Here is a 27,351-nt window from a genome sequence, read left to right on the forward strand (position 1 = left end):
GTGTTAATGCACGAAGTGTGATGCTATGCCATGATATGAGAGTAAAAGCACAAAGGGTGATGCCGTGTCGTTTCTATAAATTTTATGGTGAGATTGAGAGTAAAAGCACGAAGGGTGATACCGTGCATTTTTCTTTACTGTATTCACTATTCCTGTTGATTCATGGTATATTGACTGCTTCGGTGATCATTCTGTTGTAGTTCTTTATCTTGTATTCCCCTCAGTATGTCTCCCCTCCCGACATTTTCTGTTTAGTTCTTCATTCCTGTTATTTGCGTATATACTGTTAAATTGTACAGGTTGATTGTAGGTGCCTTGCCTTAGCCTCGTCACTACTTCGTTGAGGTTAGGCTCGACACTTACCAGTACATGGGGTCGATTGTACTGATGCTGCACTCTGCACTTTCTATGCAGATTTTGATACCGGCTCAGGTTGATCGAGATTTGCTATTGGTCCGATGTCCGGAGACTCAAGGTAGATCTGTCGGCGTTCACAGACCTTGAAGTCCCCGTCTATCTTTTTATGTCCTACTATTTTCTTTCATTCAGACAGTTGTATTTCTTTCAGACTATTACTTGTAGTAAATTCTAGAATGCTCGTGAATTGTGACTCCAGATCCGGGTGGTAGTAATTAATACAGTTTTATGATATTTTGCACTTATTATATTTTATTTTAGTTAATTATTGTTATTTACTGAATGGAAATAAGGAATTGATTTAATGATTTTCTAACGTTGGCTTGCCTGGCAAGTGAAATGTTAGGCGCTATCACGGTTCCGTCGGTGGAAAATTTTGGGTCGTGACATATACCAAGTCTCAAAACCCAAATTCGAACCCAATAGCCATAAATTCAACCTGCGGTCAAACCTAGGAAATTTCTAAATATTCAAATTGCTAACTTCCAGCAAAACAAGTCAAATAAACCTAGGGACCTTCGAATTCAATTCTGGGCATATGCCCAAGCCCAAAATCACAATACGAAGCTACCAGAATTGTAAAAACATTATTCCAAAATTGTTTACCCAAAATATTGATTGTAGTCAACTCAAGTTATTTTTTTAAAGCCAAAAATCATATTTTCTTCAAATTTTTACGTAAAAACCTTTAGAAAAAAAGAGATGGACCACACACACAAATCAAGATTTACCAAAAGAAGCTAGTAGAGGTCTCAGACCATGAAAATAAGGGGTAACACTCAAAACGACCTATTGGGTCGTCACATAGTGCTACTTCAGTGATGGTAGGTTTTAATTACGTGTTTTAGCTGCTTATTGCATTCTAATTTAATGCACTTTAATTGAGTTTGAGATTTAATTGCTAGTGTTTTGCACTAATTGTGTGTTTTATGCCTTGTAGGAGTGATTCTGAACTATGTAGATATTTTGGAATGAATTCGACTGATTTGGAGCTTTGAAGTATGAGTAAAAGCCCAGGGGATTAAGGAGGTATCGCGTTCGTGGGTCGAGAACCATGTAGGGATAGCTAAAAAGCAAGAAAATTCATACTCAGAGAAAGTCCCACAGCCACGGCGTGTGGGGCGCCGTGACTACCCAAATTTGATGTTGCCTTTCAGAACAAGCTCTCTGAAGTTTTCCACAACCGCCCTGCATGGCGCGTCGCACCATGCGGCACGCATATGTAATGTTTACAGAGTTATTTTCCCAGTTCGTGCAAGAAAAGGTGTTTTCGTCTGGGCCCGACCCTACTTAATATAAATACATGTAAAAATATTCTTTTATGAATTTTTTGACACATCTTAGACCTAAGGAAGCCAAGGAGGAGGTGGAGAAGCAAAAGCTGAAGGATTTCATCATTCAATCCTCTCTCAAGACAAGAGTTTGGATCATTTTATATTTTTCTTTTACTTGAACATTGTTATGATGAATTACTCCATATCCATGGAGTAGTTCCCTTTAGGATTGGATGGATTTAGTGTATTGATACTTGTTTATAGATAATTAACTCTAGTTTTATATATTGAATCGTTTTGGATGTTTTAACTATTGCATCTGTATTCACTTGTTCATGTAATTGAGAGAAACATAACTTGTGATATCTTTGCATTATATTTTGTTGGTTGTGTTCATTAATCTATACGATATTAAAAGCACGAAGACCCTTAACGAAATGTCATTCGTCTTTTTACCCTTTTAATATAATGTTCACACTAGACTAAATAGTCATTTAATTAGTTTCCTAATATTTAGCATTTTGAAGTCAAATAAAACTTTATTTATTAAAGTTTTCCTTAATTGAATGACTACACAAAAAACTAATATTTAGGATATCAAAATCAATTACATTTACCATATACAATATTATAATACTAAAATATAAATGTGTACGTGTTATATTTCCTAAGAGGATGTGCATATAATTAATGGAAGGAAACGGCCAAACTTATAATAGAATAGCCCCACCATAATTTGAAAACTAACAAAGGCAGCAAAATTTTTATATTAAAATAGCTAGATAATTAAGCTCTTAATTAACTGATTAAAAATATCAATTAAATTATTTTTCAGCTTCATCATATTATTTTTCAAATTTATAAATAGCTTTTGAAAGAAAACTTGACAATTGTTCTTCAGCTTCAAATAATCTAATTTAAGAGGAGATAAAGAGATATATCAATACGATCTTATCATTTTACTTATTTATTTTAAGCACATGCTAATTAATCCAAAAATTATGAAGGCAATTTGTGATGACCCAAAATGTCATCTTTAAATTTAATAAATAATTCTGTATTCTAAGACCTCGAAAAGCACTATTTATCATTCCTCCACTTGCGTGCGCAATCCGTATAATTTCCGGAAAAGTTTTTGTGTGAAAATGGATTAAAATGTGAAATAGAGTTTTAAAACTCAACTGAGTTGACTTTCGTCAATATTTTGAGCAAACGGACTTGGATCAGTATTTTAACATTTTCTGTAGGTCCATATCGTAATTTGGGACGTGGGCATATGCCCGAAATCGAATTCCGAGGTCCCTAACCCGAGATATGGAATTTTGATGAAAAATTAAAAGTTTGAAAGCTTAATGATTTTTAAGAATTTACTGATGTTGGATTTAATGACACCGAATCCGAATTTTAATTCCGGAGCCCGGTATAGGTCCACTATAATATTTATGACTTGTCTGCCGAATTCTGTGAGAATCAGAGTTGATTTGACGTGATTCAGACGTCCGGTTATAAAAATATAAGTTTTAAAGTTTTCTTGAAAATTTACTTTGATTTGGTATATGATTCTTAGTTCTAGGTGTTAGTTTGGTGATTTGATCACACGAGCAAGTTCGTATGATGTTTTAGGACTTGTGTGCATATTTGGTTTGGAACCCCGAGGGCTCGGGTGAGTTTTGGATAGGCTACGGGATTATATCGGACTTAGGAAATATGGTTTTCTGCAGACTTCAGGCTTCTGGTGTGTTCTTCGCGTTCACGAAGGTACTCTCGCTAGCGCAAAGAGCAAATTGGGGCTGACACGTTTTATACTTCGCGTTCGCGACAGAGTGAACGCGTTCGTGAAGGCTTGAGGTGCAAAGCTCTGCGTTCGCAATCGAAGCCTCGCGTTCGCGAAGGGAAAGAGGTTAACCAAGAAATTGCCTTCGCGTTCGCGAAGGGCATCCCGCATTCGCGAAGGCAAAGCCAGGCAAACTTCGTGTTCACGAAGTAGCCCTCACGTTCGCGAAGAGTAAAATGGGTCTGTAGAAATTTGTGCTTCGCGAACGCAAGGCACTGACCGCGTTCGCGAAAGGTAAAAATCCCAGAAACAGAACTTAAGTTCTGGAAAATGGGATTCATCCCATTTTCAACTCTTTTCCATTTTTGAGCTCGGGTAAGGCGATTCTTGGGCGATTTTCACGGGAAAATATTGGGGTAAGTGTTCCTTATCCTATATTGATTATATTTCATGATTCCATAATCATTTATATCATGAATCCGTAAAAATTTGGGAGAAAAATTAGATTTTTATAAAATCTTTCAAAAACGAAAATTTAAGATTTGAAGGTCCATTTGACATCGGAATTTGATAAATTTTATATGGTTGGACTCATCTCGAAATGTGTGTTCGAATTTCGTAAGTTTTTCCGATATTTGAGATGTGAGCCCCACTGTCGATTTTTAAAGTGAATTTCGGATTTTATCCGAAAAATTAGTAAATTTATATGGAATTAATTCCTACGATTTGTATTGAGTATATCGAATTACTTGTGAATAGATTTTAAACTTTTGGAGTCAAATTTAAAAGGAAAAGTTGTGATCGTGTAATTGATTGAAATTGCAAAGCGAGGTAAGTGTCGTGGTTAACCTTGACTTGAGGTAATAGAACCCTTAAATTATTTGTTATATGAAATGCATATGAACGGCGTATATGCGAGGTGACGAGTGTCTATACGTCGTCAAATTAATTGTTTGCATAATTATTTAAAAATACTAAACTTATTTTAATGCACGAATTAATTGTTATAATAATTGTTTCTCTCCTATTCTTTGTCAAATATTAATTTTTAAATTTCTGTAATAATTGTTACATGCTTATTTGAATTATGTGCATTACTTGCTACTTGACATTTAGCATATTAAACATTAAACTGCCTATTTTCTTCATGATCTTCATAATAAATTGCTATTTGTCATTGTTTATTTCATAATTAAATCATAATTATTCTATGCTTGTTGTCTTAAAATTTTATATTAACTGTTGTATTTATTTTGGCAATTTCTTCTATGAGAATTGGTAAATAAATATATTGGAGGAGCGGGTTACACGCCGCAACAGAATTGATTGAAATGAATATATTGGAGGATTGGATTGCACGCCGTAACAGACTTATTAAAAAGTCCATATTAGGGGATCGTGTTGCACGCCGCAACATACTTATTAAAAAGTCTATATATATACTTGATTAAATAAATATATTGGAGAGTTGAAAATGAATATATTGTGGAAACGGGTTGCACGATGCAACGGAAATTGATTGAAATAATATTTGATTATGACTACTGAGTTGGCCTCAACTATTAAAAATGAGTTACCTGATTTATTTTTATTATTGTTATTTTTACTAATATTGCGTACAGGTTAATGTAAGTGATCTGCCTTAGTCTCGTCACTACTTCGTCGATGTTAGGCACAGCACTTACCAGTACATGGGGTCGGTTGTATTGATACTACACTTTGCACTTCTTGTGCAGATTTCAGAGTTGGTCCCAGTGGCGTACCATAGACTTGCTCGGATTTCAGCTACTTAGAGGAGACTTGATGTATAACTGCACAACTTTCGCAGTTCTGAAGTCCCCGCCTATTTTATTTTAGTTGTGTAATCGCTTTCAGACATCTTTATTTTATTCAGACCTTTATTTGTATTATTCTAGAAGCTCGTACACTTGTGACACTAATTCTGGGATGGTATTTAGACACCGTTAGTTTTATGGATTATTCACTACATTTCAGACCTTACTTCCGCATTTGTTTCTTGGTTATTAATAAATTTAAAAATGGCTAATATTATTCTAACGTTGGCTTGCCTAGCAAGTGAAATGTTAGGCGCCATCACAGTCATGACACAAATAAATAACTTCGATAAGTGGGGGCAAAGCGAGAAATCATAATAAAACATCTGAGAATTTATGTAGGACATGATATTTTCTTTTAAGCTAGCTAAATTGGATTAACATTCATCATTTTGAGGACATTATATTTTTTTCTATAATTGTTTTAATAACTCATACACATTGGTTAAAATGGATATGCACTATTTAAAAGTTATATATTCATTACTATAGAGTACACGCGCAAAGCGCGTACCCTGTGACTACTTTTTCTTAGTAATCGGAAGAGGCTAGTTGAATTGTTGATTAAACCTAGTTAGGAGGATAATCGAGAGAGGTTCTCCTAAAGACCAATCCGATACGAATTCTTGCATATCTTCACATACGTAAAATTGGTTCATCGTGTGAGGTTGAGACTTAATCGAGAGAGGAGTTCCTACTAATCAATTGAACTAATAACCAAGTGAATTCGAGAGACTCACTTGAACATTAGAAGTGAATTATCTAAAGTTAAATCCCAAACATTTATCTTGCACCTATCCTATCAACCCTATCTTCTCCCAATTGATATCTTCCTTTGCTTATTACTTGAGTCGATTGTCATTAGCCAATAGTTTAGATTCTTAGTTAATTTTAGTATTAAATACAAAACTCTACATTGTTGATCATCTTGGATAGCAATCTAGCTACAAACTACGATAATAATGTTTAACTCCAATCCCTGTGGATACGATATTATAATTTACTATATTCGACTAGCGAGCATATTTTAGTGTGTGTTTGCGCTCGTCATTAAGCTAATAAGGTGGAATTAATTACACTTGAAAACAGTTCAAGGGGGTTAATAGGATACCCTCTAAAGTATAAGTGTGTAATAGTAAATCCGAGACAAGTTCAGGGGATTTTTAAATAAGTATTTTTGTTTAAAAAAAACTAAAACTAAAGTATTTGCCTTTAAAAGTAAATATTGTTTTCTGATTTAAATAAAGGACTAAGTAGGCGTTTAAACATAAAAATATGATTTTTGAAAAAAAAAAATAGTACTTGAAGTTAAGTTGAAAAAATTAATATTTGGAATTTGGAAATATGTTTAAACATGTATTTCACTTGAAAAAAATATTGTAGTTTTGTGAATGGGAAATTATATTTCAAAAAAACTTAAAAGAGTGGGAAATTACTTTCGAAAATTCAATTTATAAATTTTCATGGACAAACACGTTTTTGAAAAAAATATTCTAAAAAAAAAAAAGAAAAAAACTTAAATTTCACTTCATTTTATTTTTCATTCGGTATCAAGTACTTCACTTTATGTGCGAAAAGATAGGATGGACATATTACCATCGGCTGAAAAAAGTGCCTTCACAAAGGGACAAAAACTCTCACCACGTGTCCAAAAGTGTACACTCACGGCTTTCCACCTTCTTGAACAACTAGTATTCTTATCTTCGGGTGCGAAAAATATTAAATATAATTTTTCATATCAAAATATTACTTTAAAAATATAATAGATAAAATAGAGCACGTAAATACTATTATTGTATGAACATGTAAATGCACTGTCGGTATACATATGGAATAGTAAATTGCATCACAGAACCTTATAGCAACAGTAGGAAGTCTCTACAATTTACTGTTTTCTCGTAGATCTCTCAAAGGGTGTTTGAGTATACAATAATAGTCTTCTTTATTCAATTGCTCAATTGTTCTGTAAATCATCTGTAAAAGAAAGCGAGAGTATTAATGATAGTTGTTAAACTTTGTATGGAATTTTGCAACAAAGTTGCAGGGAATAAATTTTGGATTATAGTTCCATTTTCTAAGTACAATTTATGAGGGAAAAAATGATTATCCTACATTCATATTCACATGCTCATAAGTAGTCCTAATAAAATTTAAAATTTTAGAAAAGTTATGCATTATTCTTTTAAACTGCAAAAATTTTCTAAAATTAACTTATCTCCTCTTCACTAACTGATGCAATCGGAGTATCAATATCACTACCAAAACCCGAAATACCATAAAGTGAAACAAAAGTAGAACCAAGAAAATGCTCCTCTAAGGATTGCCCAGCGATCATAAGAAACAATTTGGAAAATAGTTGAAAAATTATAATGTTCATATATTGTTAACATTTATTAGACAAATACAGCACACATACACCACTTGCAAAGGTTCATTTTAACCATTTTTAAAATATATAATTATGTCATTTCCTATGAGAACTTTGTGAATATTTAATTTTTGCACTATTTTAACACCTCCTAAAGTCATTAGTATTTTATTACTTTAATTATTTTTTTCAATTTTTGTGTCTTTGATTGCATATTTTCTATCATAAAAATACCAAAAAATAGTTCTTTCTTCATTTGTGCATTTTAGGAATTAAATAACTATTCAATTGGTGAATTAATCTAGTTAATTAATTATTTGAATAAGTTACTTAATTAATTTATTTATTTGTGTAACTTTAGTTTAATAAGTAGAATTAAGGAAGAAATTGGGCCAAATTTGAAAGAGAAAGTGGCCAAAAGTGCAAGATAAGGGGCTGCCCTTGAAAGGGTCTGAAACGACGTAGTTTTGCCTCAAAACTATGTCGTTTCATTAAGTGACCCAAGATTAAATCTCACCCATTGATCACCCCTTGATCTAATGGTCCATATATGATCTCTCAAGAGGCATTTAAAGCCTCAAAAATCTGAAAATGCCCTCATTTCCCCCATAATTCTTTTCTTCTTCCTCTCTCTTCTCTCACTTTCTTCTCTCTCCCATATACGCTCCCCGCCACCGCTGCCGCCTGCCGGAAATCGCTCACTGGCGGCGGCCAACCTTCAAATGACCCCAAAATTTTACCATGTAACCCCCAACACCTCCTCTTTCCATATCTTCAAACCGAATCTTTCAAAATCCCCTCAAACTCCACGAATAGTAGATCTAAGAAATCACACCCGCCACTTTTTTCTTAAAATCGTGAAGATTGAGCCACCCTTTCCACCTAATGTTTACATACATAAATAGAGCTCAACGGGGACTATATTTTCATATTGGTCTTGACCCAAAACTCCGGCGATCGAAATTTTAGCGACCACCACTGCCGTTGCTGCACCACTTGTCCTCTATTTTAGCCTAATTCCGACCCAAGAACACTCATTTCCTTTTGGTATGACACCAAGTTCATTGAATTTGGTGTCTACCGAAATAAAATAAGTGTTCCATGGTCGGGCAGCCACTTCTTGGCATCTCCGACGTCTTCTCGTGGCTCGAATAACTTCAAGCACACTCGTTAGGTATAATCGTCATCTCTTTAATTAATTTTTGAATTTTTTTTAGTAGATCAGTTTCTGATTTTTTATTTTTCTATTTTTGCTTGTTTCTTGTTAATTAGAGTTTCAAGTTAGGTTTAGTTAATTATCTATCTCTATTTAGTTTAGTTGTTTGTTAGATTGTTATTGAATATGCATGATCTTTAGTGTATTAGTTAAATCGTTCACTTAGTTAGTCGATTATTTAGTTGTTGTTAGTCGTTGTCCGATTGTTAACGATGCTTGTTCTGTTTTGAGCATTAATTTGTGAATTTAGTTGTTTGTTTAGTAATTAGTTTGCACAAATCGAATTCATTCCAATCAAGTTGGTTTGAATACTTAGTTCAATTGCATTTTTAGTCTTGTTTATGTTGTGTCAGTTCATAGTTGTTCAAGTTTGATTTGTATTGAGCAAGTAGTTTGTTGTTGATGGTTAAAATCTGAAGTTTAGGTTATTTTATCACAAAATAGGGTAATAGTAGCCTACTTTTACTAGTAAGGTGGATGAAATGATATGTTTTCTCCTTGCTTCTGACAAAGCAGATTTTCAGGCTGTCCTTTCACCTTTTGGACAGATTTTGAACAGTATTTAGCACACAAAGTAAGTCTTTTGGACAGATTTTTGGTGAACCAAAATCTGTCCAAAAATCTGACTTTATTTGCCTATTTAAAGGGTTGCTCTTCTCCTATAAAAGGACACTCTTACACTTAGAAGACGGATACTTACTCACTGAAAAAGGCACATACACTTGATCTTACACATTCCGGAGAATCTTTACACACACTATACATGAGAGAGACTTTGAGCACAAAAACAAGATAGAGTTTGAGAGCTTTTTAAGTAATTCCTTTAATGTACTGATATCCTTAATCAAGAATTAATACAAGTGAAGCAATTTGAGTTCTTCAGTGTATTTTGAGCTTTTGAAAATATTCTGTCCCGACTGCTTTAAATATCCCTCAAGTTGACTGGAATAAATTTTTAAATGTTCGAATCTATCAGAATGTCGGCTTATGAATTTGTTTCCTTTCATGTACCAATAATAGATATATCTTGTGATTATTTCCGGTAACTTTCTTTATCTATGTTAGATTATTGAGTTAAGGATTGTTTGTTGTTAAACTTTTGATGGCCTTTATGTTTAATAAGTAGATTGTATGTGCAAAACCTTAAAAGATTCCATCTTTATGTGAGGTTTAAGTTCTGGAATTTTATTTGCCACTGTTTGGATAGGAATGTAGCCATATAGTTATTTTGAATTGCCTATTAGGTTCATCATTGAGCTTTGTCCGACTCTCATTTGAAGTATTGCTCTTGATACCTGGATTAGAAAACTTTAGTAATATTAAAGATTACATGGAGTTATTTTGTTTTCAAGCTTATTGTTTTGGAGTTTGTAAAGAGGTTTAGAGTTGGTATTGAGTTATGGAATTAGCTTGTGTTAGTAATTTTCTTACTGTCAAGAAGGTTTAAAGAATTAAAATATTGAGCCTTAGACATCATGTTTGTCATGGTATTTAAAATTGGAAATCATGGTTATTTGGTCAAGTTGAATAGAGTTTACGTGTCAAAGAGTTGATCATTTTATTCGATTCATGGGGTCGTTTATTTGGAATAAAAGGGAATATTATACATTAATTTTGTCTTACTTTATTTGTATTTTTTTTAATTGCTTGTAGTATTTTTCTCTATTCAATAAAATGCAAATGGATAAAAATAGGATCGGGCCCTCATTACAAGTGTTACTTGAACCCTAACACTTGGCATCATGTGCCCTCATTACACTTCATAACCAGACTGACGACTCACGTGCCAAATAGAGCCATTCTCACATAGAAGGCAAGTAAACAAGGGTGTGCATCTATACTCAACAATATCAAGAAAACCTCTTAACCGATAAGAGTGCTCAACTACGTGTATGCTTGTGCAAGTGTCCTAACATGGTTCATGCCAGCTAGTAAGTATACGAAAAGAAATGGACGGCATGTAGAATATTTTCTCATAACTTTTCACAAGATAAAGCTCACATAGGTAAGTGTACCACTATATAAACATCAATAACAAGAATGCCCTCAGGCCATCACAAGTCATCGCAAATCAATCCCTGACATATCCCACCTTGTCTCGCCACGTGTGCAATAGTAAAGTAAATTCGCGCCTTGTCTCGCCAGACGTGCATAATAATGTTCCCACCTTGTATCGCCACATGCGAAACGTGCCAAGAATCACCTCGAATGTGCTAAGAACCGCCTCGAAATCATCAAATCACTGAAGGCACACATCCAACATATACCCGGGGTGAGCCCATGTCACCCCAATCCACATAAGCCTGAAGACACTATCTCAATTGTAATTTATCCTTTCTACCAACACTGATGAGCCTTAGAGTTAAAATTCTCACCTTCCATTCATCTCCAAAAGACCCGATTCTAAATTCATACCCAGTATCAGTCTCAACCAGCTTTGACAATACATGCCTACACCCGCAAGGTACGATCACACAATGTGACACACTACACATAGGCCCATAATAACATTTCTGATCACAATAGCTGCCCGTAATCAAAACCAGCACCGACAATTAGCCTCATATCCATTAGCAACCCATTTCAAACCTCTAAAACGCTAACAATGATGCAAGCAACACGAAGACCTCATAACTATACACTCGAATCAACAAGTCACATTTAATGCCACCGATCACACACCCCATAAACTAAACTCGAATAAGCACAAGATGAAAAGGAATAAATATGAAAAGAGAAACACATAAAAGAAATATCAAACAAGCCCGACATGCACAACTCTCTATCAGAACCATGCTACTAATCAATTTAAAAAGAAAGAATCAAGCTATATGAACAAACCACAAGGATCTCATCCTGGTATAACTTCCACCGTGACACACAGCCCGGCTCAAACATATCAAATCACATGGAATCGCGAGGGTCTCACCCTCAACTCTGAATCGCAAGCCGAATACGCATCATATCAAATCACAAATCGTAACCAAAATACTCAGGAATCACATCAAAATCTACCGTAATGGATAACAGGAATTCACTTCTAGACTCGTAACTTTCAATAATGAATTAAAACAACGATAGACACAGCTATCACTCATAGAATCTCCCAACAGGGGCAAACAGATAAACATAATACTAAGTCATGAACTCACTCATAGGAGCAACCAAATAGGGGAACTCGCCCCGATAAGCAGAACCGAAACAAAATACGAATGGTGCCCCTCTGTAATAAATAAAAACCATACTTGTATGACATCATATGGCGCAACGGCCTCCATCCTACTATATGAGACACATTAATGGGTCGGGCCTCCCCCTCTTGGGCGCCCTCTACTCACTTGAATACCCTATTGGGACACATCTGTCCGGAGTCTAGGACAATCTCTCACCCTGTGGCTAGTATCTCCACACTCGAAGTAACCTCTCTGCTGACATGGCTATAGGAACTCTGAGGTACGGTTACTCTGAGACCCATGAGTACCTGAAACACCGTGCGAACCTGGAAGTGCAAACTGAACTGGCTGACCCACAAAACCTCTACCATGTCGTACCCTGCCTTCAAAATAAGGACTAGTGGATATCTCCGGTCTACGAGGACTCCTCGTCTCCTGACCTCGCTTGTCCTCTCTCTCATGGCCCCACCTATCCTCTCTCTCCTAATCCCACATGCCCTCCAATCGCCAAGCGATCCCTACCACCTGCTGAAATAAAACATCTGACTCTAACTCCCGAGCCATGCTTAATCGAATATCATGCTTGAGCCCCTCAATGAATCTACGGACATGCTCTGACTCCACGCTCCATGCATCTCAAAGGGACTAAGGTACAAACTCTCTCAGGAACATCTCTGAAAACGGAACCTATGTAAGTGAAGATGGCTCGGCTGGGCTACCCAACTCATATGTCTGCCACCACTGATAAGCCGCTCCCTTGAGCTGGAACATAACAAAAGCAACCCCGCTCGTCTCCACAATACCCATAGTACGAAGAATGCGGTGACACTCCTCCAGGAAACCCTGGGCATCGTCTATCGCCAATCTACTGAAGATAGGAGGGTAGTACTTTTTGTACCTCTTAAGTCTAAGTTGTTCTTCCTCAGATGTTGCTGCCCTAACCACGAGCTGAACTGGGACCACAGGTTGTGTCGCCATGACACCTGGAACCTGACCAACATGAACTCGCTGCTCTAGAGTGTGGGCGGCGGGAGTCTAGGTTCCTCCCCCGGTCTATGAAGTAACTGGTGCAACCAGAATCAACCCCGCCTGAGCAAATGTACCAAACATGCTTAGGAGCTATGCTAATGTCTCCTAAAGTCCGGAGGTAACAGCAGGCGCCTCTGGTACCTGCCCCCCCAATTGGGACTAAGACTACTGGAGGCTCCTCAGCTACTGCTCTGGTGGGTGCCCTAGCTGTGGCACGTGCTCCTCTTCGGCCTCTACCTCTGCCCCTAACGATATCTGCTTCGAGGGTAACGTCATCAGTAACTGCAGCTCGTGTCCTCGCCATCTGTGAAAGAATCAAATGGTAAAAGTTCAAACTTCGAGATCAATGAACTCGCACGATAGGAATGAAGGAAGTGAAATTGTCCTAATAGTTCTGTAGCCTCTCAAAGAAAAGTACAGATGTCTCCGTACCAATCCACAAGAGTTTACTAAACTCGCTTATGACTCTAGCACCTATGAACCTAAAGCTCTGATACCAACTTGTCACGACCCAATTTTCCCTCTATTGGGTATCGTGATGACACCTAGTCTTAAGGACTAGGTAAGCCTAACATTTACTAAATAACAATAATAATTAAATAACATCTAATAATTTTTGAAATGGAAATCTCTATAAAATTTACAATTTTCAAAAACCGGTAGTACAAGTCATAAGCTCTATAGAGTTTGCTACAAATTTCTAAATACAAATGTTTGGAAATAGGTAAAACAGTGTGAATAAAAAATAGGAAGGTGACTCCGAAGCCTGCAAACACAACAACAGATTTACCTTGAGTCTCCACAGTAACAATCCGCACAGCTAGCTAATGATCAACTGACTTCGAAATACCTGGATTTGCACAAAAATATACAAAAGTGTAGTATGAGTACAAACATACTTAATAATGTTCCCACCTTATCTCGCCACATGCGCAACCCACATATATATATTCCGCCTTATCACGCCGCATGTGCAATTATCAATAGTAATAATAGCACAGAAGAAACCTCTTGCAACCCCATAACAACAATTACACGACAAAAACCTCGTGCATTACAATAACTACAAGCGCACAACAGAAACCTCGTGCCTCACCACAACAAGTACAACAACAACAATGGAAGTAATACAAGGGTATGACAAATAAGTCAACTCAGAAATTCCAAAACTCCAAGAAATAAAGGAACTAATTAATAAGGGGTAGTCACAATAGAGAATGTTACTCATAATAAGAACACCTCAACAGGGAAGAAAATAATAGGTAACAACTGTAACGACCCGACTTGTCATTTTAAGAATTAATGCCAGTTTAGTGGCTTAAGGTCTCGAACAGCTTTGCAATATGTATTATGACCCACGGGGTGTGGTCGAGTTTGATTTACTGAAGATTCAGAATTTAATTAAAAGAGCAATTCTTATTTAGAAGCTTAAATGGAAAGAGTTGACCGGAGAGTTGACTTTTGAGCAAACGATCCCGGAATGGAATTTCGATGATGGAAATAGCTTCATATGATTTTGGATTTAGGCATATGTTTGAATTTGGATTTGGAAGTCCGTAAGATAATTCGACGCATTTTGGCAAAAGTTGGAAAATAGAAGATTTTGGAAAGTCCAACCGAAGGGTGAATTTTTGATAACGAGGTCAGATTTCGATTCCGTAAATGGGAATAGCTCTATTACGTCAATTATAACTTGTGTGCAAAATTTAAAGTCATTCCGGATTTATTTGATATGTTTCGATGCAAAATATAGAAGTTGGAAGATTTGAAAACTTTTAATTCGATTCGATACGCGATTCATAATTTCGGCATTGTTTGACGTGGTTTGAAGCCTCGTCTAAGTTTGTATTATATTTTTGGACATGTTGGTATAATTGGTTAAGGTCCTGAGGGCCTCGGGTGGAGTTCGGAAGGTTAACGGAGCAATTTGGACTTGAAAGAAGATGCTGAAAATTCTGTTATTTCTGGGCAGCACCTGTTGGTATCGCACCTGCGGAATTTGGGCATAGGTGCGACCTCGCAAAAGCGAGATGAAGCTCACAGAAGAGAAATCTAGGCAGGCTGGACGTGGGTCATAGAAGCGAGGGTTTGGACACACCTGCGACAGCGCAAGTGCAGAAACAAGCACGTAGAAGCGGAAGAAGGCAGCTGGGCATGTCTTCGCAAAAGCGATCGTTTTGTCGCAGAAGCGACATTGCGGATGCGCATTTTCTTCTGCAGATGCGAGCTCCTGTTGGGCTGTAGACATTGGGACTTCGCAGATGCGCATTTTGGCTAGTAAAAGCGAGTCCGCAGATGCACAAATCTGTCCGCAGAAGCGGAACTGGGCAGAAACATAAAGGACCAAAAATGGTCATTTCGCCATTTTCGATTGGATTTTTGGAGCTCGGTTTTGGGGCGATTTCGGAGGGGTTCTTCACGACTTCGACTTGAGTAAGTATCCTATATCCAAAAGTTATTATATTTCATAAGTCCATGGTTATAATCATCGTTTAATTCGGATTTAAATGGAGGAAATCAAGATTTTTGAAAAATCTTCCAAAAATAAAAATTTAAGATTTGGAGGTCGAGTTTTTATTGGAATTCGATAAAATTGATATGGTTGAACTCGTATTGTAATGTGTGTTCGATTTTCATAAAACTTATGTCAGGTTCCGAGAGGCGGGACCCGTGTTGACTTTTGTTGACTTTTTAGAATTAAGTCGATGTATTATTATCCGAAATTATTTTAGATGAATTTTAATGAAGTTATACAATTAATTTGGATAGATTTGAGTGGTCTGGAGGTCAATTCATGCAAGAAGGCAATTTTGGAATGTCGGCATAACTTCAAAAAAGTAAGTGTCTTGCTTAACCTCGAGTGGGGGAATTACCCCTTAGGCATCGAGTCTTATGTGCTATTTGTGAAATGTGAAAAGCCGTGTACGCGAGGTGACGAGTACGTACTCGGGCTTATATGTGCACATTTTATTGGATTAAAGTCTTAGGTATTATTGTGTAGTAAATTGTAAAATTATGGACAATTATTAAATCATCTGTTTGCCATGCCTAAATCCTTGTTGTTGAATTTGTTTTATATGACAATTTGATGTGATTGTTACTTGAAATATTTATGAAATTTCGTGAGTATTGTTGGTTTAATATTTCTTGGAAATTAATTCCAATATGAATTTTCCTATGCAAATAATTAATTAAGCAAGTTTAAAAAGAAGTTTTAATATAATTATCTAAATTTGGATTAATGAAGACTTTGCTTTATGTTGAGTAATTTCTATTTCTGTTGATTATTTTTGGGGTGTTATATACATTGTGTAGAGCCTTCGGCTATTTGTTATGAAATTAATTGATTTGGTTGTGTCTTTGGGATCTTGGTTGTGGCCATTGGGCAAATTGTAATATGATTTGATTTTGTTATATTGCTGGGATAATTTCTCGTGTAAATTGTTGTATTGTGTGAGTTATTATTTTGAGGAGATAAGGGGGGCATTTCACCGTTGATATTATGTGGGTATAAGGGTGGCATTTCATTGTTGTTGTGTTTGTTGGAATATTGTCTGGACGGAGTGATAAGGGCGGCTATAGGAGCGATAAGGGTGGCAATATGAGCGATAAGGGTGGCTATTGGTATTGTCTGGGCGGAGCGATAAGGGTGGCTATAGGAGCGATAAGGGTGGTTATAGGAGCGATAAGGGTGGCTATTGTCAGGGACGATATGTGATGCCGTGGAGTTGTGGTGTTGGTGATTTTTATGTGATGTTATGATTTTTTTGTGTTTATTTTTATACCTTGTGCAATTTGTCTTGTTGTTAGTAAATTGATGACAATCTGATTTATGTTGAAATTGAGAGCATGTGGCTATTGCCAGGTATATTATAAAATAAAATGCGGGCGCAAGGTGCCGTGAGTAAATAATGGGGATATTGGCATGTGAATTGTCCGTGCAGTTGTGATATGAAATGTGGGCACGAGGTGCTGTAATTAATGATAATAATATGGGCACGTGAAATGTCCATGCAGCTATTATATGAAAAGGGGGAACGAGGTACCGGGAAAATATGATGATTTAATTATGGGCACGAAGTGCCGTGAAAAAATATGAAAAATGGGCTGAGACCCATGTTTACAAAAAAATATAAAAATGGGCTGAGACCCATATTTTTTATGATTATGAAATGGGGTATCACATGGTGACTTCTTAATTGAAAGAATTATTTTTAAAATATTTATTTGGAAGTATTTTTACTTAGAAAGTATTACATGAAAGAATTATATTTAAAATATATTTATTTGAGGAAATTATATTTGAAAAGATTTATTGAAAGAATTATATTTGAAAAATAGTTATTTGAGAAAATTATATTTGAAGGAGAGTTATCTGGAAGAATTATATGTGAAAGACGTTTATTTGAAGGACTTGGTTTAATTGGGTGTAATTATATTTATTAATTATTGAGTGATATTAATGGTATTCTTGTTGTCTGCTGTGCATATCACTAGTTATTTTATCCTGCCCATATTGTTATTTTTTTCCTATTATTCTGTATATTATATTGCACAGGCTATTAGACTAGTGAGTGTCTTGACTGTACCTCGTCTCTACTCCACTGAGGTTAGTCATGATACTTACTGGGTACCGACAGTAGTGTACTCATACAACACTTCTGCATATTTTTGTACAGAGCCGGGTATTGAAGATATCGGACTTGAGCAGAGTTAAAGCGAGATCGTAAGGATTCAAGGTAGAGCTGCTTGGTCGTCGCAGTCCCTTCGAGTCTTTTTATTTCTTTGTACTGTTAATTTTTAATCAAACAGTATTGTATATTTGGTCCTCGTGATCATTCCATGTATTCAGTTAGAGTTCGTGATTCAGTACTACCAGTCTTGGGAGGTTGTATATTGTAATTATTTCCGCTATTAGTTTCTAAGAAAAAATGGCTTCAAAATGTAATTGAAATTGGCTTACCTAGTCTTAGAGACTAGGTGCCATCACAATGCCTTTGGTGGGATTTTGGGTCGTGATAACAACGGTCCCACAATATACAGTTCAACAACAAGGGAGCTAACACAAGTCGAATAATTCCAAATAAGGATAAGTCAACTAAGATATAGGATATCTAAACTTCTTCTAAGGTTGGGCAATCACGAAAGAGACACAACAACTTCAATTAAGGATAAGCAGTATAAAGATAATCATAGCCTCAATTAAGGATGAACAATTACAGAAGAGATAATTATAACTTCAAATAAAGATAGGCAGTTAGGGAAAAGACAACATAGCAATAGAAGAGATAACAATTTCAGTTACGGCATATTTGAATCAAATGAACAATAAGAGTGGATCATAAAGCAATTAATTCTAATTAAAGCAGGTAGAAGTGAAACTAGTAATTAAGAAACGTAATCATAACGAGAACAACTGCATATTCAGTGAATACAAGGACCTAAGAACCCTAAAAGGCTAATTTTCCACAAATAAGTCTGAGCATGTACTCGTCACCTCGCGTACACGGATTACAATTAGCATAGAAGACTCAAATCCTAAGGGGTAGTTCCCCCACACGAAGTTAGGCAAGATACTTACCTCAAAGAAGATAGACCGATACTCTAAAATGAACTTCTCGGGTGAAATAACCTCGGGACGGCTCAAATCTAACCAAAATAACCAATCAATTTGCTTGAAAAACCATCAAAGAAGCTCCCAAAACAGTGGTTTAAAACTCAAAAAATGGAGAAAATGGCAAAACCTTCGAATATAAACTCTCTGCCCAAGACTTCCGCATCTGCGGACCATTAGGCGCATCTGCACTATTGCATTTGTGGGCAGACATTCGCATCTGCAAACTTAACTTACCAGGCCCAGGTCCGCATCTGCGGACAACATAGCCGCACCAGCAGCGCCGCAGAGGAGATGTCAGGAGCGCAAAAGCGGACTCCTTCGCAGATGCGATCACTCAACCGCAGAAGCGGCATTCGCACCCGCGTACCACCATCCGAAGAAGCTGGCTAGCTCCCAAACCTCAACGATCGCACAAGCGACCGGGCTCATGCAGAAGCGGAATCGCACCTGCGTTCCAAAGTGTCGCAGGTGCGAAAACACCAGAACCAGACCTGTTCAGAATTATAAAAAACATATGCAACTCGTCCGAAACTAGTCCGAAACACACCCGGGCCCCCTGGGACCCCGTCCAAGCATACCAACAAGTTTCATAACCTAATACAGACTCGCTCGAGGTCTTAAACCATATCAAACAATGCCGAGACTACAAATTGCACCATGAATCGAACTTATGAACTTTCAAATCTTTGAACTTCTAAAACTCGCGCCGAAACCTATCAAACCAACCCGGAATGACGTCAACTTTTGTAGGTAAGTCCCAAATAACATAACGGAGCTGTTCCAACTCTCAGAATCGCATTTTGACCCGATATCACCAATGTCAACTCTTGATCAAGCCTCTCAACCTTCAAAACATCAACTTTTCCAACTTTCGCCGAAATGCTCCAAATTACCCTACGGACCTCCAAATCTAAATCCGGACGCACGCCTAACTCCAAAATAATCATACGAAGTTGCTGCGATCATCCAAAACCCATTCCGAAGCCGTTTACACAAAAGTCAAATTCCGATCAACTCTTATCACTTAAGCTTCCAAAACTTGCATCCTTCTTCCGATTTGACTCCGAATCATCCGGTAACTGAATTCAACCACGCACGTAAGTCAATACACATAATACGAAGCTGCTCAGGGCCTTATGCCGCCGAACGGGACTTAAATTCTCAAAACGACCGGTCGGGTCGTTACAAAATTATACGTTGATAGTTAATCTTAATTTCACTAACATATTCCGTCAATTAGTTAGTAGTGTATGAACTTATAGCCACATCGTTATTTCCCCATCAACTAACAATTCCATCAATCAAGCAAGTAAAACTACAAAGTTCAGCACCAACCATTAAGTATTGCAATAATATTTTCAAAAGTTACTAAAAATAATTTTATTAAAAAATTAAATTTCCACATTGTTGCATTAAGCTTTTTATGTCAAGATCAGCAACAAAAACTTACTTCTTAAGGTCTGAAAATAAGTTAAAATCTTAGTACAAAACCAACAATACCAAAATAGTTAATTTGATGTTAATAAAAATTAGTCAGATATGAACCTCATTGCGACTTGTATCGATGATTTCTTTCATCCATGAAACCTCTGAAAATGAAAAATATTGGTATTCACAAATTACTTGACTTCATGGGATTAATCTTCACTTTGGGGCTAGCAGACGTAAATATCTCATCATGAGTAGATGATTTGAACGCAAGAACCTTCATGTTAGTGGCCTTACTGAATAAAATTTCGAGAACATTAAATGTCTCATTTGTTTATCATTCTAAAAGGTGAAGCAAAGACTAAAGGGATTACCTCATTATAGAGAAGCCACCAATCGCTGGAGAATTGACTTTTAGTTGAATAACATTGGCATTGGATAATTTTTATCATCCGCAATTCCATGATATGGATATGGAATCTCCTTATATTTCAAGTGCATCATGGTAGCTTGATAGTAAACTCAAGTTGTAACTCTATAGAAGTGCAAGCGAAAAAAAAATGGAAGCATTAAAATAAAAAATACTACGCTATCAAAAAGAGAAGATGCACCAGCAATATAATTTTTACTGTCAGAAGCGCAAAGTTGTTAAAAATACAATGACAGAAAATCAATATTGCGTACAAAATAATATATGTCCCTAAGCAACTTCTCTCGTCACTAGTCACTATGGCCTTCGGCTTCTTCCATTAAAAAAAAAGGTAGTCTTTCCTTAGTAAATAGCATCTTGAAGTGAAGCGAAGGCATTATTGAAGGAAAGAAATGGCGGGTCGGTCACCCTTTGGCAGGTCAATTAGGCAAAGGATCAAATTCTCGCGATATCCGCACATAGTCCTAGTTGGAAGACAGGCGCCATCCTATGAGGCAGATTCGTTCCCCCAAAGTGGATGATTACTCCTCTTTGGCAATCTATCCTGGCGGAGCCCTTTTCGACGGTGATGGAATTGGACCTAAAAAAGCCATTCAGGTTCGTTATCGATTAGATATCAGTGGAAACATACTAAGCATCATTGGCTTGGTCAGCCTTTACCTGACCAACTACCTAGCCACCCCAACTCTACCGCCAAAAAGCCGTCCGTGAATTTAGAGAAAATCTTAACCTAATAATTTGTTTTGTCTATAATGTAGTTGAAGAAGTCCTCTTTCCAACGGCATATGTGGATCATGATTTCAACGTGCCTGTAGCGAGATGTTTTATTTTTTAATCAGGACAGGACGTGCAAAACTATAAAAGTATATGACAAAATTTAAAACTGAGGTCAAAAGAACATTTGCATAAATATTCAAAAAATGTGGACCTATGTGTTGTATATATTGTAGATTCAAAAGTTGTAATTCCAACGGCACAAGCAGATCATATTTTGGACGTGTCTGAAACAAAAGATGTTGGAGCATTTATCTTGATTACACAACAACGCTAAGGTGAATATACAATCTTATATTTGAGCAGAATGACTGGCTTGTATCTTGGGAGGGTGAATTATGGAATCTGGTAAGGATAAACTTGCATAGTTAGTTTACATAGTAAGGGCCCAAACATTTGCTTATTTCAGTTTAGTTTCTAGGATCATTCACTCTCTGTACCATTTAAAGCACCTCAATTAAGGCAAATGCACAAAGCTTCATTTCATCCAACCAAATATAACTTGGACTATATAGTAGTATTTACAGCAACCCCGGTCAGAGTGCCTTCAAAATACTTCTCCCACCTCATTTTATACGATTCTTAACGAAAAAACGCATTAGGAATAAAAACTTACAAAAGTTTCTCTTTAAAATGCTTTTTAGCCAACTAGCCAACCAATAGTAGCTGCACAAAATACATGCAATTAGGAGAAATGTAAGAGTCATCCAAACCTAAACTTTCTCTAGCAACAGAGTGGAGACACATTCTAAACAAAATAGTTGTTGCTAATATTCCCTAGAAATTATTAGTTTTGGTCTGTTTTTATTTTGGAAGAGTAAATACGTGATCTTTGAGCAAACTATCAAATGCATTACATTAATGTTTAAAATGAAAAAGGATTCAAGTTGTAGTAGGGCGAAGCAATGTTGGCCCATAGGTGGTCAATTGGCCACCCTTCGCCGAAAAATTATACTACGTATAAGGTAAAATATTACTTGTTATTGATTAAAAATAGACTTTGAACATCTTTGCATAGCCCACTGACAAAGGGTGTTCAAAATTTGAACACCCTTATTGAATTTTTTGGTTTCGCCACTGCCAGCAGCTGACATTAGATAAGAGTCATTCTTTGAAAGGGCTATGCAAGGAACAACCTCTTCCAAATTGACACCCGAGACATTATTAGCCAAAAGAAGACCAATGTTCGGTTGCCAATGTTGTGGAACAACATTAGTAGTGGCCTTTAAGACCCCAAGACATTTCAGAAATTTGTTTGCACATTTTGAAAATAAATATGTGCCTAAGACAGCTGTCAGTTAATCTTTATTACCTTGCCACTTGGATTTTGCTCATTGCAGGCCCACTTCCACAGCTTTTGAGGACCATTTGAACCAAGTGCCAGGATACCAACACCATAATTTGTATAAAGAAGCCGTGCAACCTAAATACAAGTGCCAGTTGAAGGATTACATGTTGAATCACATTACAGAAGAAGTGCACAAAAATGAGATAAGGCACCTTGTTACTTGAATCTGAGCTCTCAGGCATGGTAACCATCCTGCATTGATCTAATATTCGTACCTGCGCGTTGTATTTTTTTTATCACATCAGCAGATAAGTTGCTATGCAGCTCTTTATGTATGGGAATTTACCCTATAATACATGATAAAAATTAGAAGAATGGCCTTAACTATTAATATTGAAGAGCAGTAATTTAATTAATATTAATATGTACATATTACTTTGTAAACCAATAACAGAGAATCACAAACTGATTAAAACATTTATCCAAAAGTACAACATACCTATTAAATGTTTCAGGAATGAATGCAAGAGCTGCTCTTTTTCCATTTGGTTCATGAATGTTAGCAAGAAATGTAGTATATAAACCTCAAAAATAACACTGATTATCTTTTGATAGTCAGATTAAATTTTGAAAAACTTCTTTAAATACTACATTTGTAGCTTTAGTACTTATTTGTCCATCATCATCATAAACCAAAACTTTTAATCCTTTTCTAGTTGTAACCCGGGAAAGAGCAACATATAGTTGTCCGTGTGTAAACACTGATTTCTTCAAAAATAATCTCACGTCAGATAATGACTGTCCTTAACTTTTATTGATTGTCATGGCAAAAGATATAGTGATTGAAAATTGCCTTCGCTGGAACTTAAATGGAATTCTAGCATCAGACGAAGTCAATGACATTTTAGGAATAAACACTTTCTGTCCAGCTATGTCCTGCTAGAACTTTGGCTTCAATAACTTGATTTTCAAGTTTAGTTATGATCAACCTTGTTCCATTACACAATCCTGCTGACTGATCAATATTTCTTAATAACATCACTGGTACACCAACCTTTAGAGTAAGAGCGTGATTTGGAATTCCGAAACATTTAATAGTATTCAAGAATTCTGGTGTGTGTACATGTTCTAACGCTGAATAAGTCTAATCAAAGGTACAAATTGTATCAGAACTCAATTATGATTTCTCAGAACTTTGATTGAGCGAAATCATATATTCATTGATTGATTCCACCATATCAAGAGTTGGAGCAAGAATGGCTCTTTGTTGGAGGTATCCAATATCATTGCAACGACGGATGAAATCATGATATGTACTTTCTACAATTGGAGATATTGGATCAACAGATTCTTTTATCAAAAGATCATCTGGTATTTGAACTTTTTCATTGCCATCAACTGAATTACCAATCATACCATCACCAATTGCCAAAATCCGATCTGAAAAATCTCTCAACTCATCCAAAGGGGGCCTATTTCATTACTTTGCAATCTCATATTCTTTGTTAGCATTAAAAGTTGACAATAAGGCCATAAATAAGAAGAATTGAGAGAAGCATTAACAATATCATGCCTAGTACCTTTTGGGATGACAGGTAATATTTGTCTGAAGTCACCACCAAGAACAAATATTTTACCTCCAAATGGTTATTCTAAATTGGATGCATCTTTGAATCTAAGAATATCTCTTAGAGTTTTATCAAGAGCTTCAAAACAATATCTATGCATCATCGATGCCTCATCCCAAATAATCAACTTAGCCTTGACAATCAAATTTGCTAAAGGAGTACCTTGCTTGATATTACATGTTGAATCTTCAGTTAGATTGAGTGGAATTACAAATCTTGAATGAATTGTTTGACTACCTGGTAACAACAGAGATGCAATCCCGTTAGATGCAACAGTTACCACAATATCTCCTCTAGATCTTATGGCAGAAGCCAGAGTCCTCCAAATAAAAGTTTTGCTTGTTCCTCCAAAACTATATAAGAAGAAAAATTCACCTTTATTTTCATTTACAGCTGTTATTATTTTCTCATAAATTGACTTCTGCTTATCCGTCAAATTCTTTAATAATTGTTCATGTTCCTCCGCCAGTGCGCGTCTATTATAACGCAATTCATCACGAATCAATCTGTTACTATTGTCAACTTCTTCCGCACAGTAAACAGGCTTTGGCATTGTTGGATAATCCTGAAAACTTCTTCCGCATCCTTTTGAAAAGTTTTCCAGCTTTTGCAAACAACGATTTTTCAATTCATCTTCTGTGAGATCAGCTTCTGAAATAACATAAAATATATAATAATTAAATAAATTAAAGTTTAGTTGACTACATGAAATGAATAATAAGATAAACATAAAAGTAAAATGCAAAATAATGGTTTAGATAAAACTGAAGTCCATTTAATTTTATCGAATTTGAAGGAATATGATAGTCCAAACCATATGGTTCATTTTATCGACAAAACCCACAAATAAGTAAAGATGCATTTTGTTATACCTAATGTGTCAAGAAAGGCAGATTTGATTTCCAATATTAACAAATCAAAACTTTTTCAATTAAAGTGGGCAATGCATAATTACTGATTTTTAGCTGTTACAAATTTTAGTGGAATGAATTACAAAGAATTAAATGTGTATTAGTATTTATTTCTAGTAAATGCATTCATCCGTACTTATTCCTATAATATAAACGCAACACTATAGGAAAACTAAACATAAGAAAACATAATTTTTAGAACCTGTAGTTTTGGGATTCATTTTGAAGGAAATGGAGGAAAAAAAGTCAAGTGATTTACTATCATATTAAATTGAATGAACTACTAACAAATTAAATTAACTAATGTAGTTATGCAAATCATCCACGATTCATAAATACGATATGATAACTTGAAATTGGAAGCATTATTTGAGTACCTGGGTTATCCAAAATTGTTCTTTCTTCATGAAGGATATCTTCTCATAGTAAATGCCATGTTGCTTGTCAAACACTTTCTGGACGTGACATTGAATTTGATAAAAGTAGCATAGCAAATAATTGCCTAAGATATGATATCATTCCCCAATTACTTGCTTCTACTATAGCATCCACATACTCTTTATCATCATCTAATAAACCCAGAGCATAACATGCATCCCTAAAAGTCTTATGATCATGACCATTGGTTTTTTTGAGATCCTCATAGGACTTTGGACCTTTAATGACATTCAACAACAATCTAAGGTAATATTGCTCACCAGATCCAGGTGGATCAAAGAAGATTCTTGTTACACCCCATGTTTTCGTACGTGAAAGTAAGTCATAAGTAAATTCGTGAAGGTGAAAGGGTAAGCGAATCGAAAAAAGTGAGTTTCGTCAAAGTTTGTCAATTTGGGATAAAATACGGTCCGAAGTATAATACTCGATATTTATGGACTAGTACCATACAAGGTACCACATGACCATGATAGTAAGGTCTATAAAGTGTGTTAAAAGTAAGTAGTATTTTAAGTAATTTGAGAAAATTCTTAATTATGTGGATAATTGGGTAATTATTAATTTTAGTGGGAGATTAACTAATTAATAATCTTTGGATAAGAACATCAACGTGGCAGACAAGAAAGCCAAAAATTTTGACTCTTAAGTACATATATAGGTGACACATTTAGAGGATTATGTAGCTTAGTCATCTAAATAAGCGGGGCCCACACCCACTAAGAGCTTTCCTACATTAGTAAAATGCTTTATTTATTATTACCTAAAGATCAAGAATCAAAAATTTGAGTCACTTGTGTAAGAGAGTGGGCTGGTCGATTAAACCATGCATCTTAAGGTCCTTCAGAAAGCAAATATTTTCCATACCAAATATGGATGACGTTGTTTGTTGATTTCGTGCCAATGGGATAAATTCTGCTGTTCACATTCCATTAAAAAGCTGTTGGGGAGAATGTATGACAATGCTATAGCAGCATGAATTGCAAATTTTAAGAGAGCACAGTACAATCTTTCTCAAGAATATAATACAAATTTTTTCCTACTTCGATCCGTCGTTATATGTTTTTCGCAAAAGACATGTGTTAGAGGGATTGTCAAGAGAATCGGTTCAGATATGTTAAAGCTATCACTTCTTTTTTTTTTGGCATGATCAATACGATACAAACGAAACGAGTAAATGCATAAATTTCGTAAATGACTCTATTCATAGAAGTACTAGAAGTGACTATGTTCTTGATTCCGCATGTGTCCTATTATTCTATTATCTGTTCATGGGTCTCAGAAAAATACGTAGTTGATAAAGTTTATTTCATGATATTAATTAAAGGCATATTGATCTTATGACATTCGGAGAAATCTTATTAATGCATTTCTTATGCATTTCATGCATTTATATATGTACATTGACCCATGACCAGATGGCGTTATATACGCATATATTATATATATATGGGATATGGAAAAAGGTTACGGCGTTATATACGCACCACCACCTGATCAGCTGGCATATGTTGATGATTTTGCCCACAGTGACCGAGATTATATGATGGGATTCCCTCTGAGGTCTGATGATATTATGTACGCATATACTTATGCATGGTATGACATTTATACGCATACGCATGGCATTGTAAATATTAATGATTCACAGAATTATTCATACTTACATGTTGAGTTTTTTACTCCATGTTTCTCTCATGTCTATTGTTTACTAATTTTCATTCCTTACATACTCGGTACATTATTTCTACTAA

This window comes from Nicotiana tomentosiformis, chromosome 9, assembly GCF_000390325.3.
Source record: "Nicotiana tomentosiformis chromosome 9, ASM39032v3, whole genome shotgun sequence".
NCBI classification, from domain to species: Eukaryota; Viridiplantae; Streptophyta; class Magnoliopsida; order Solanales; family Solanaceae; genus Nicotiana; species Nicotiana tomentosiformis.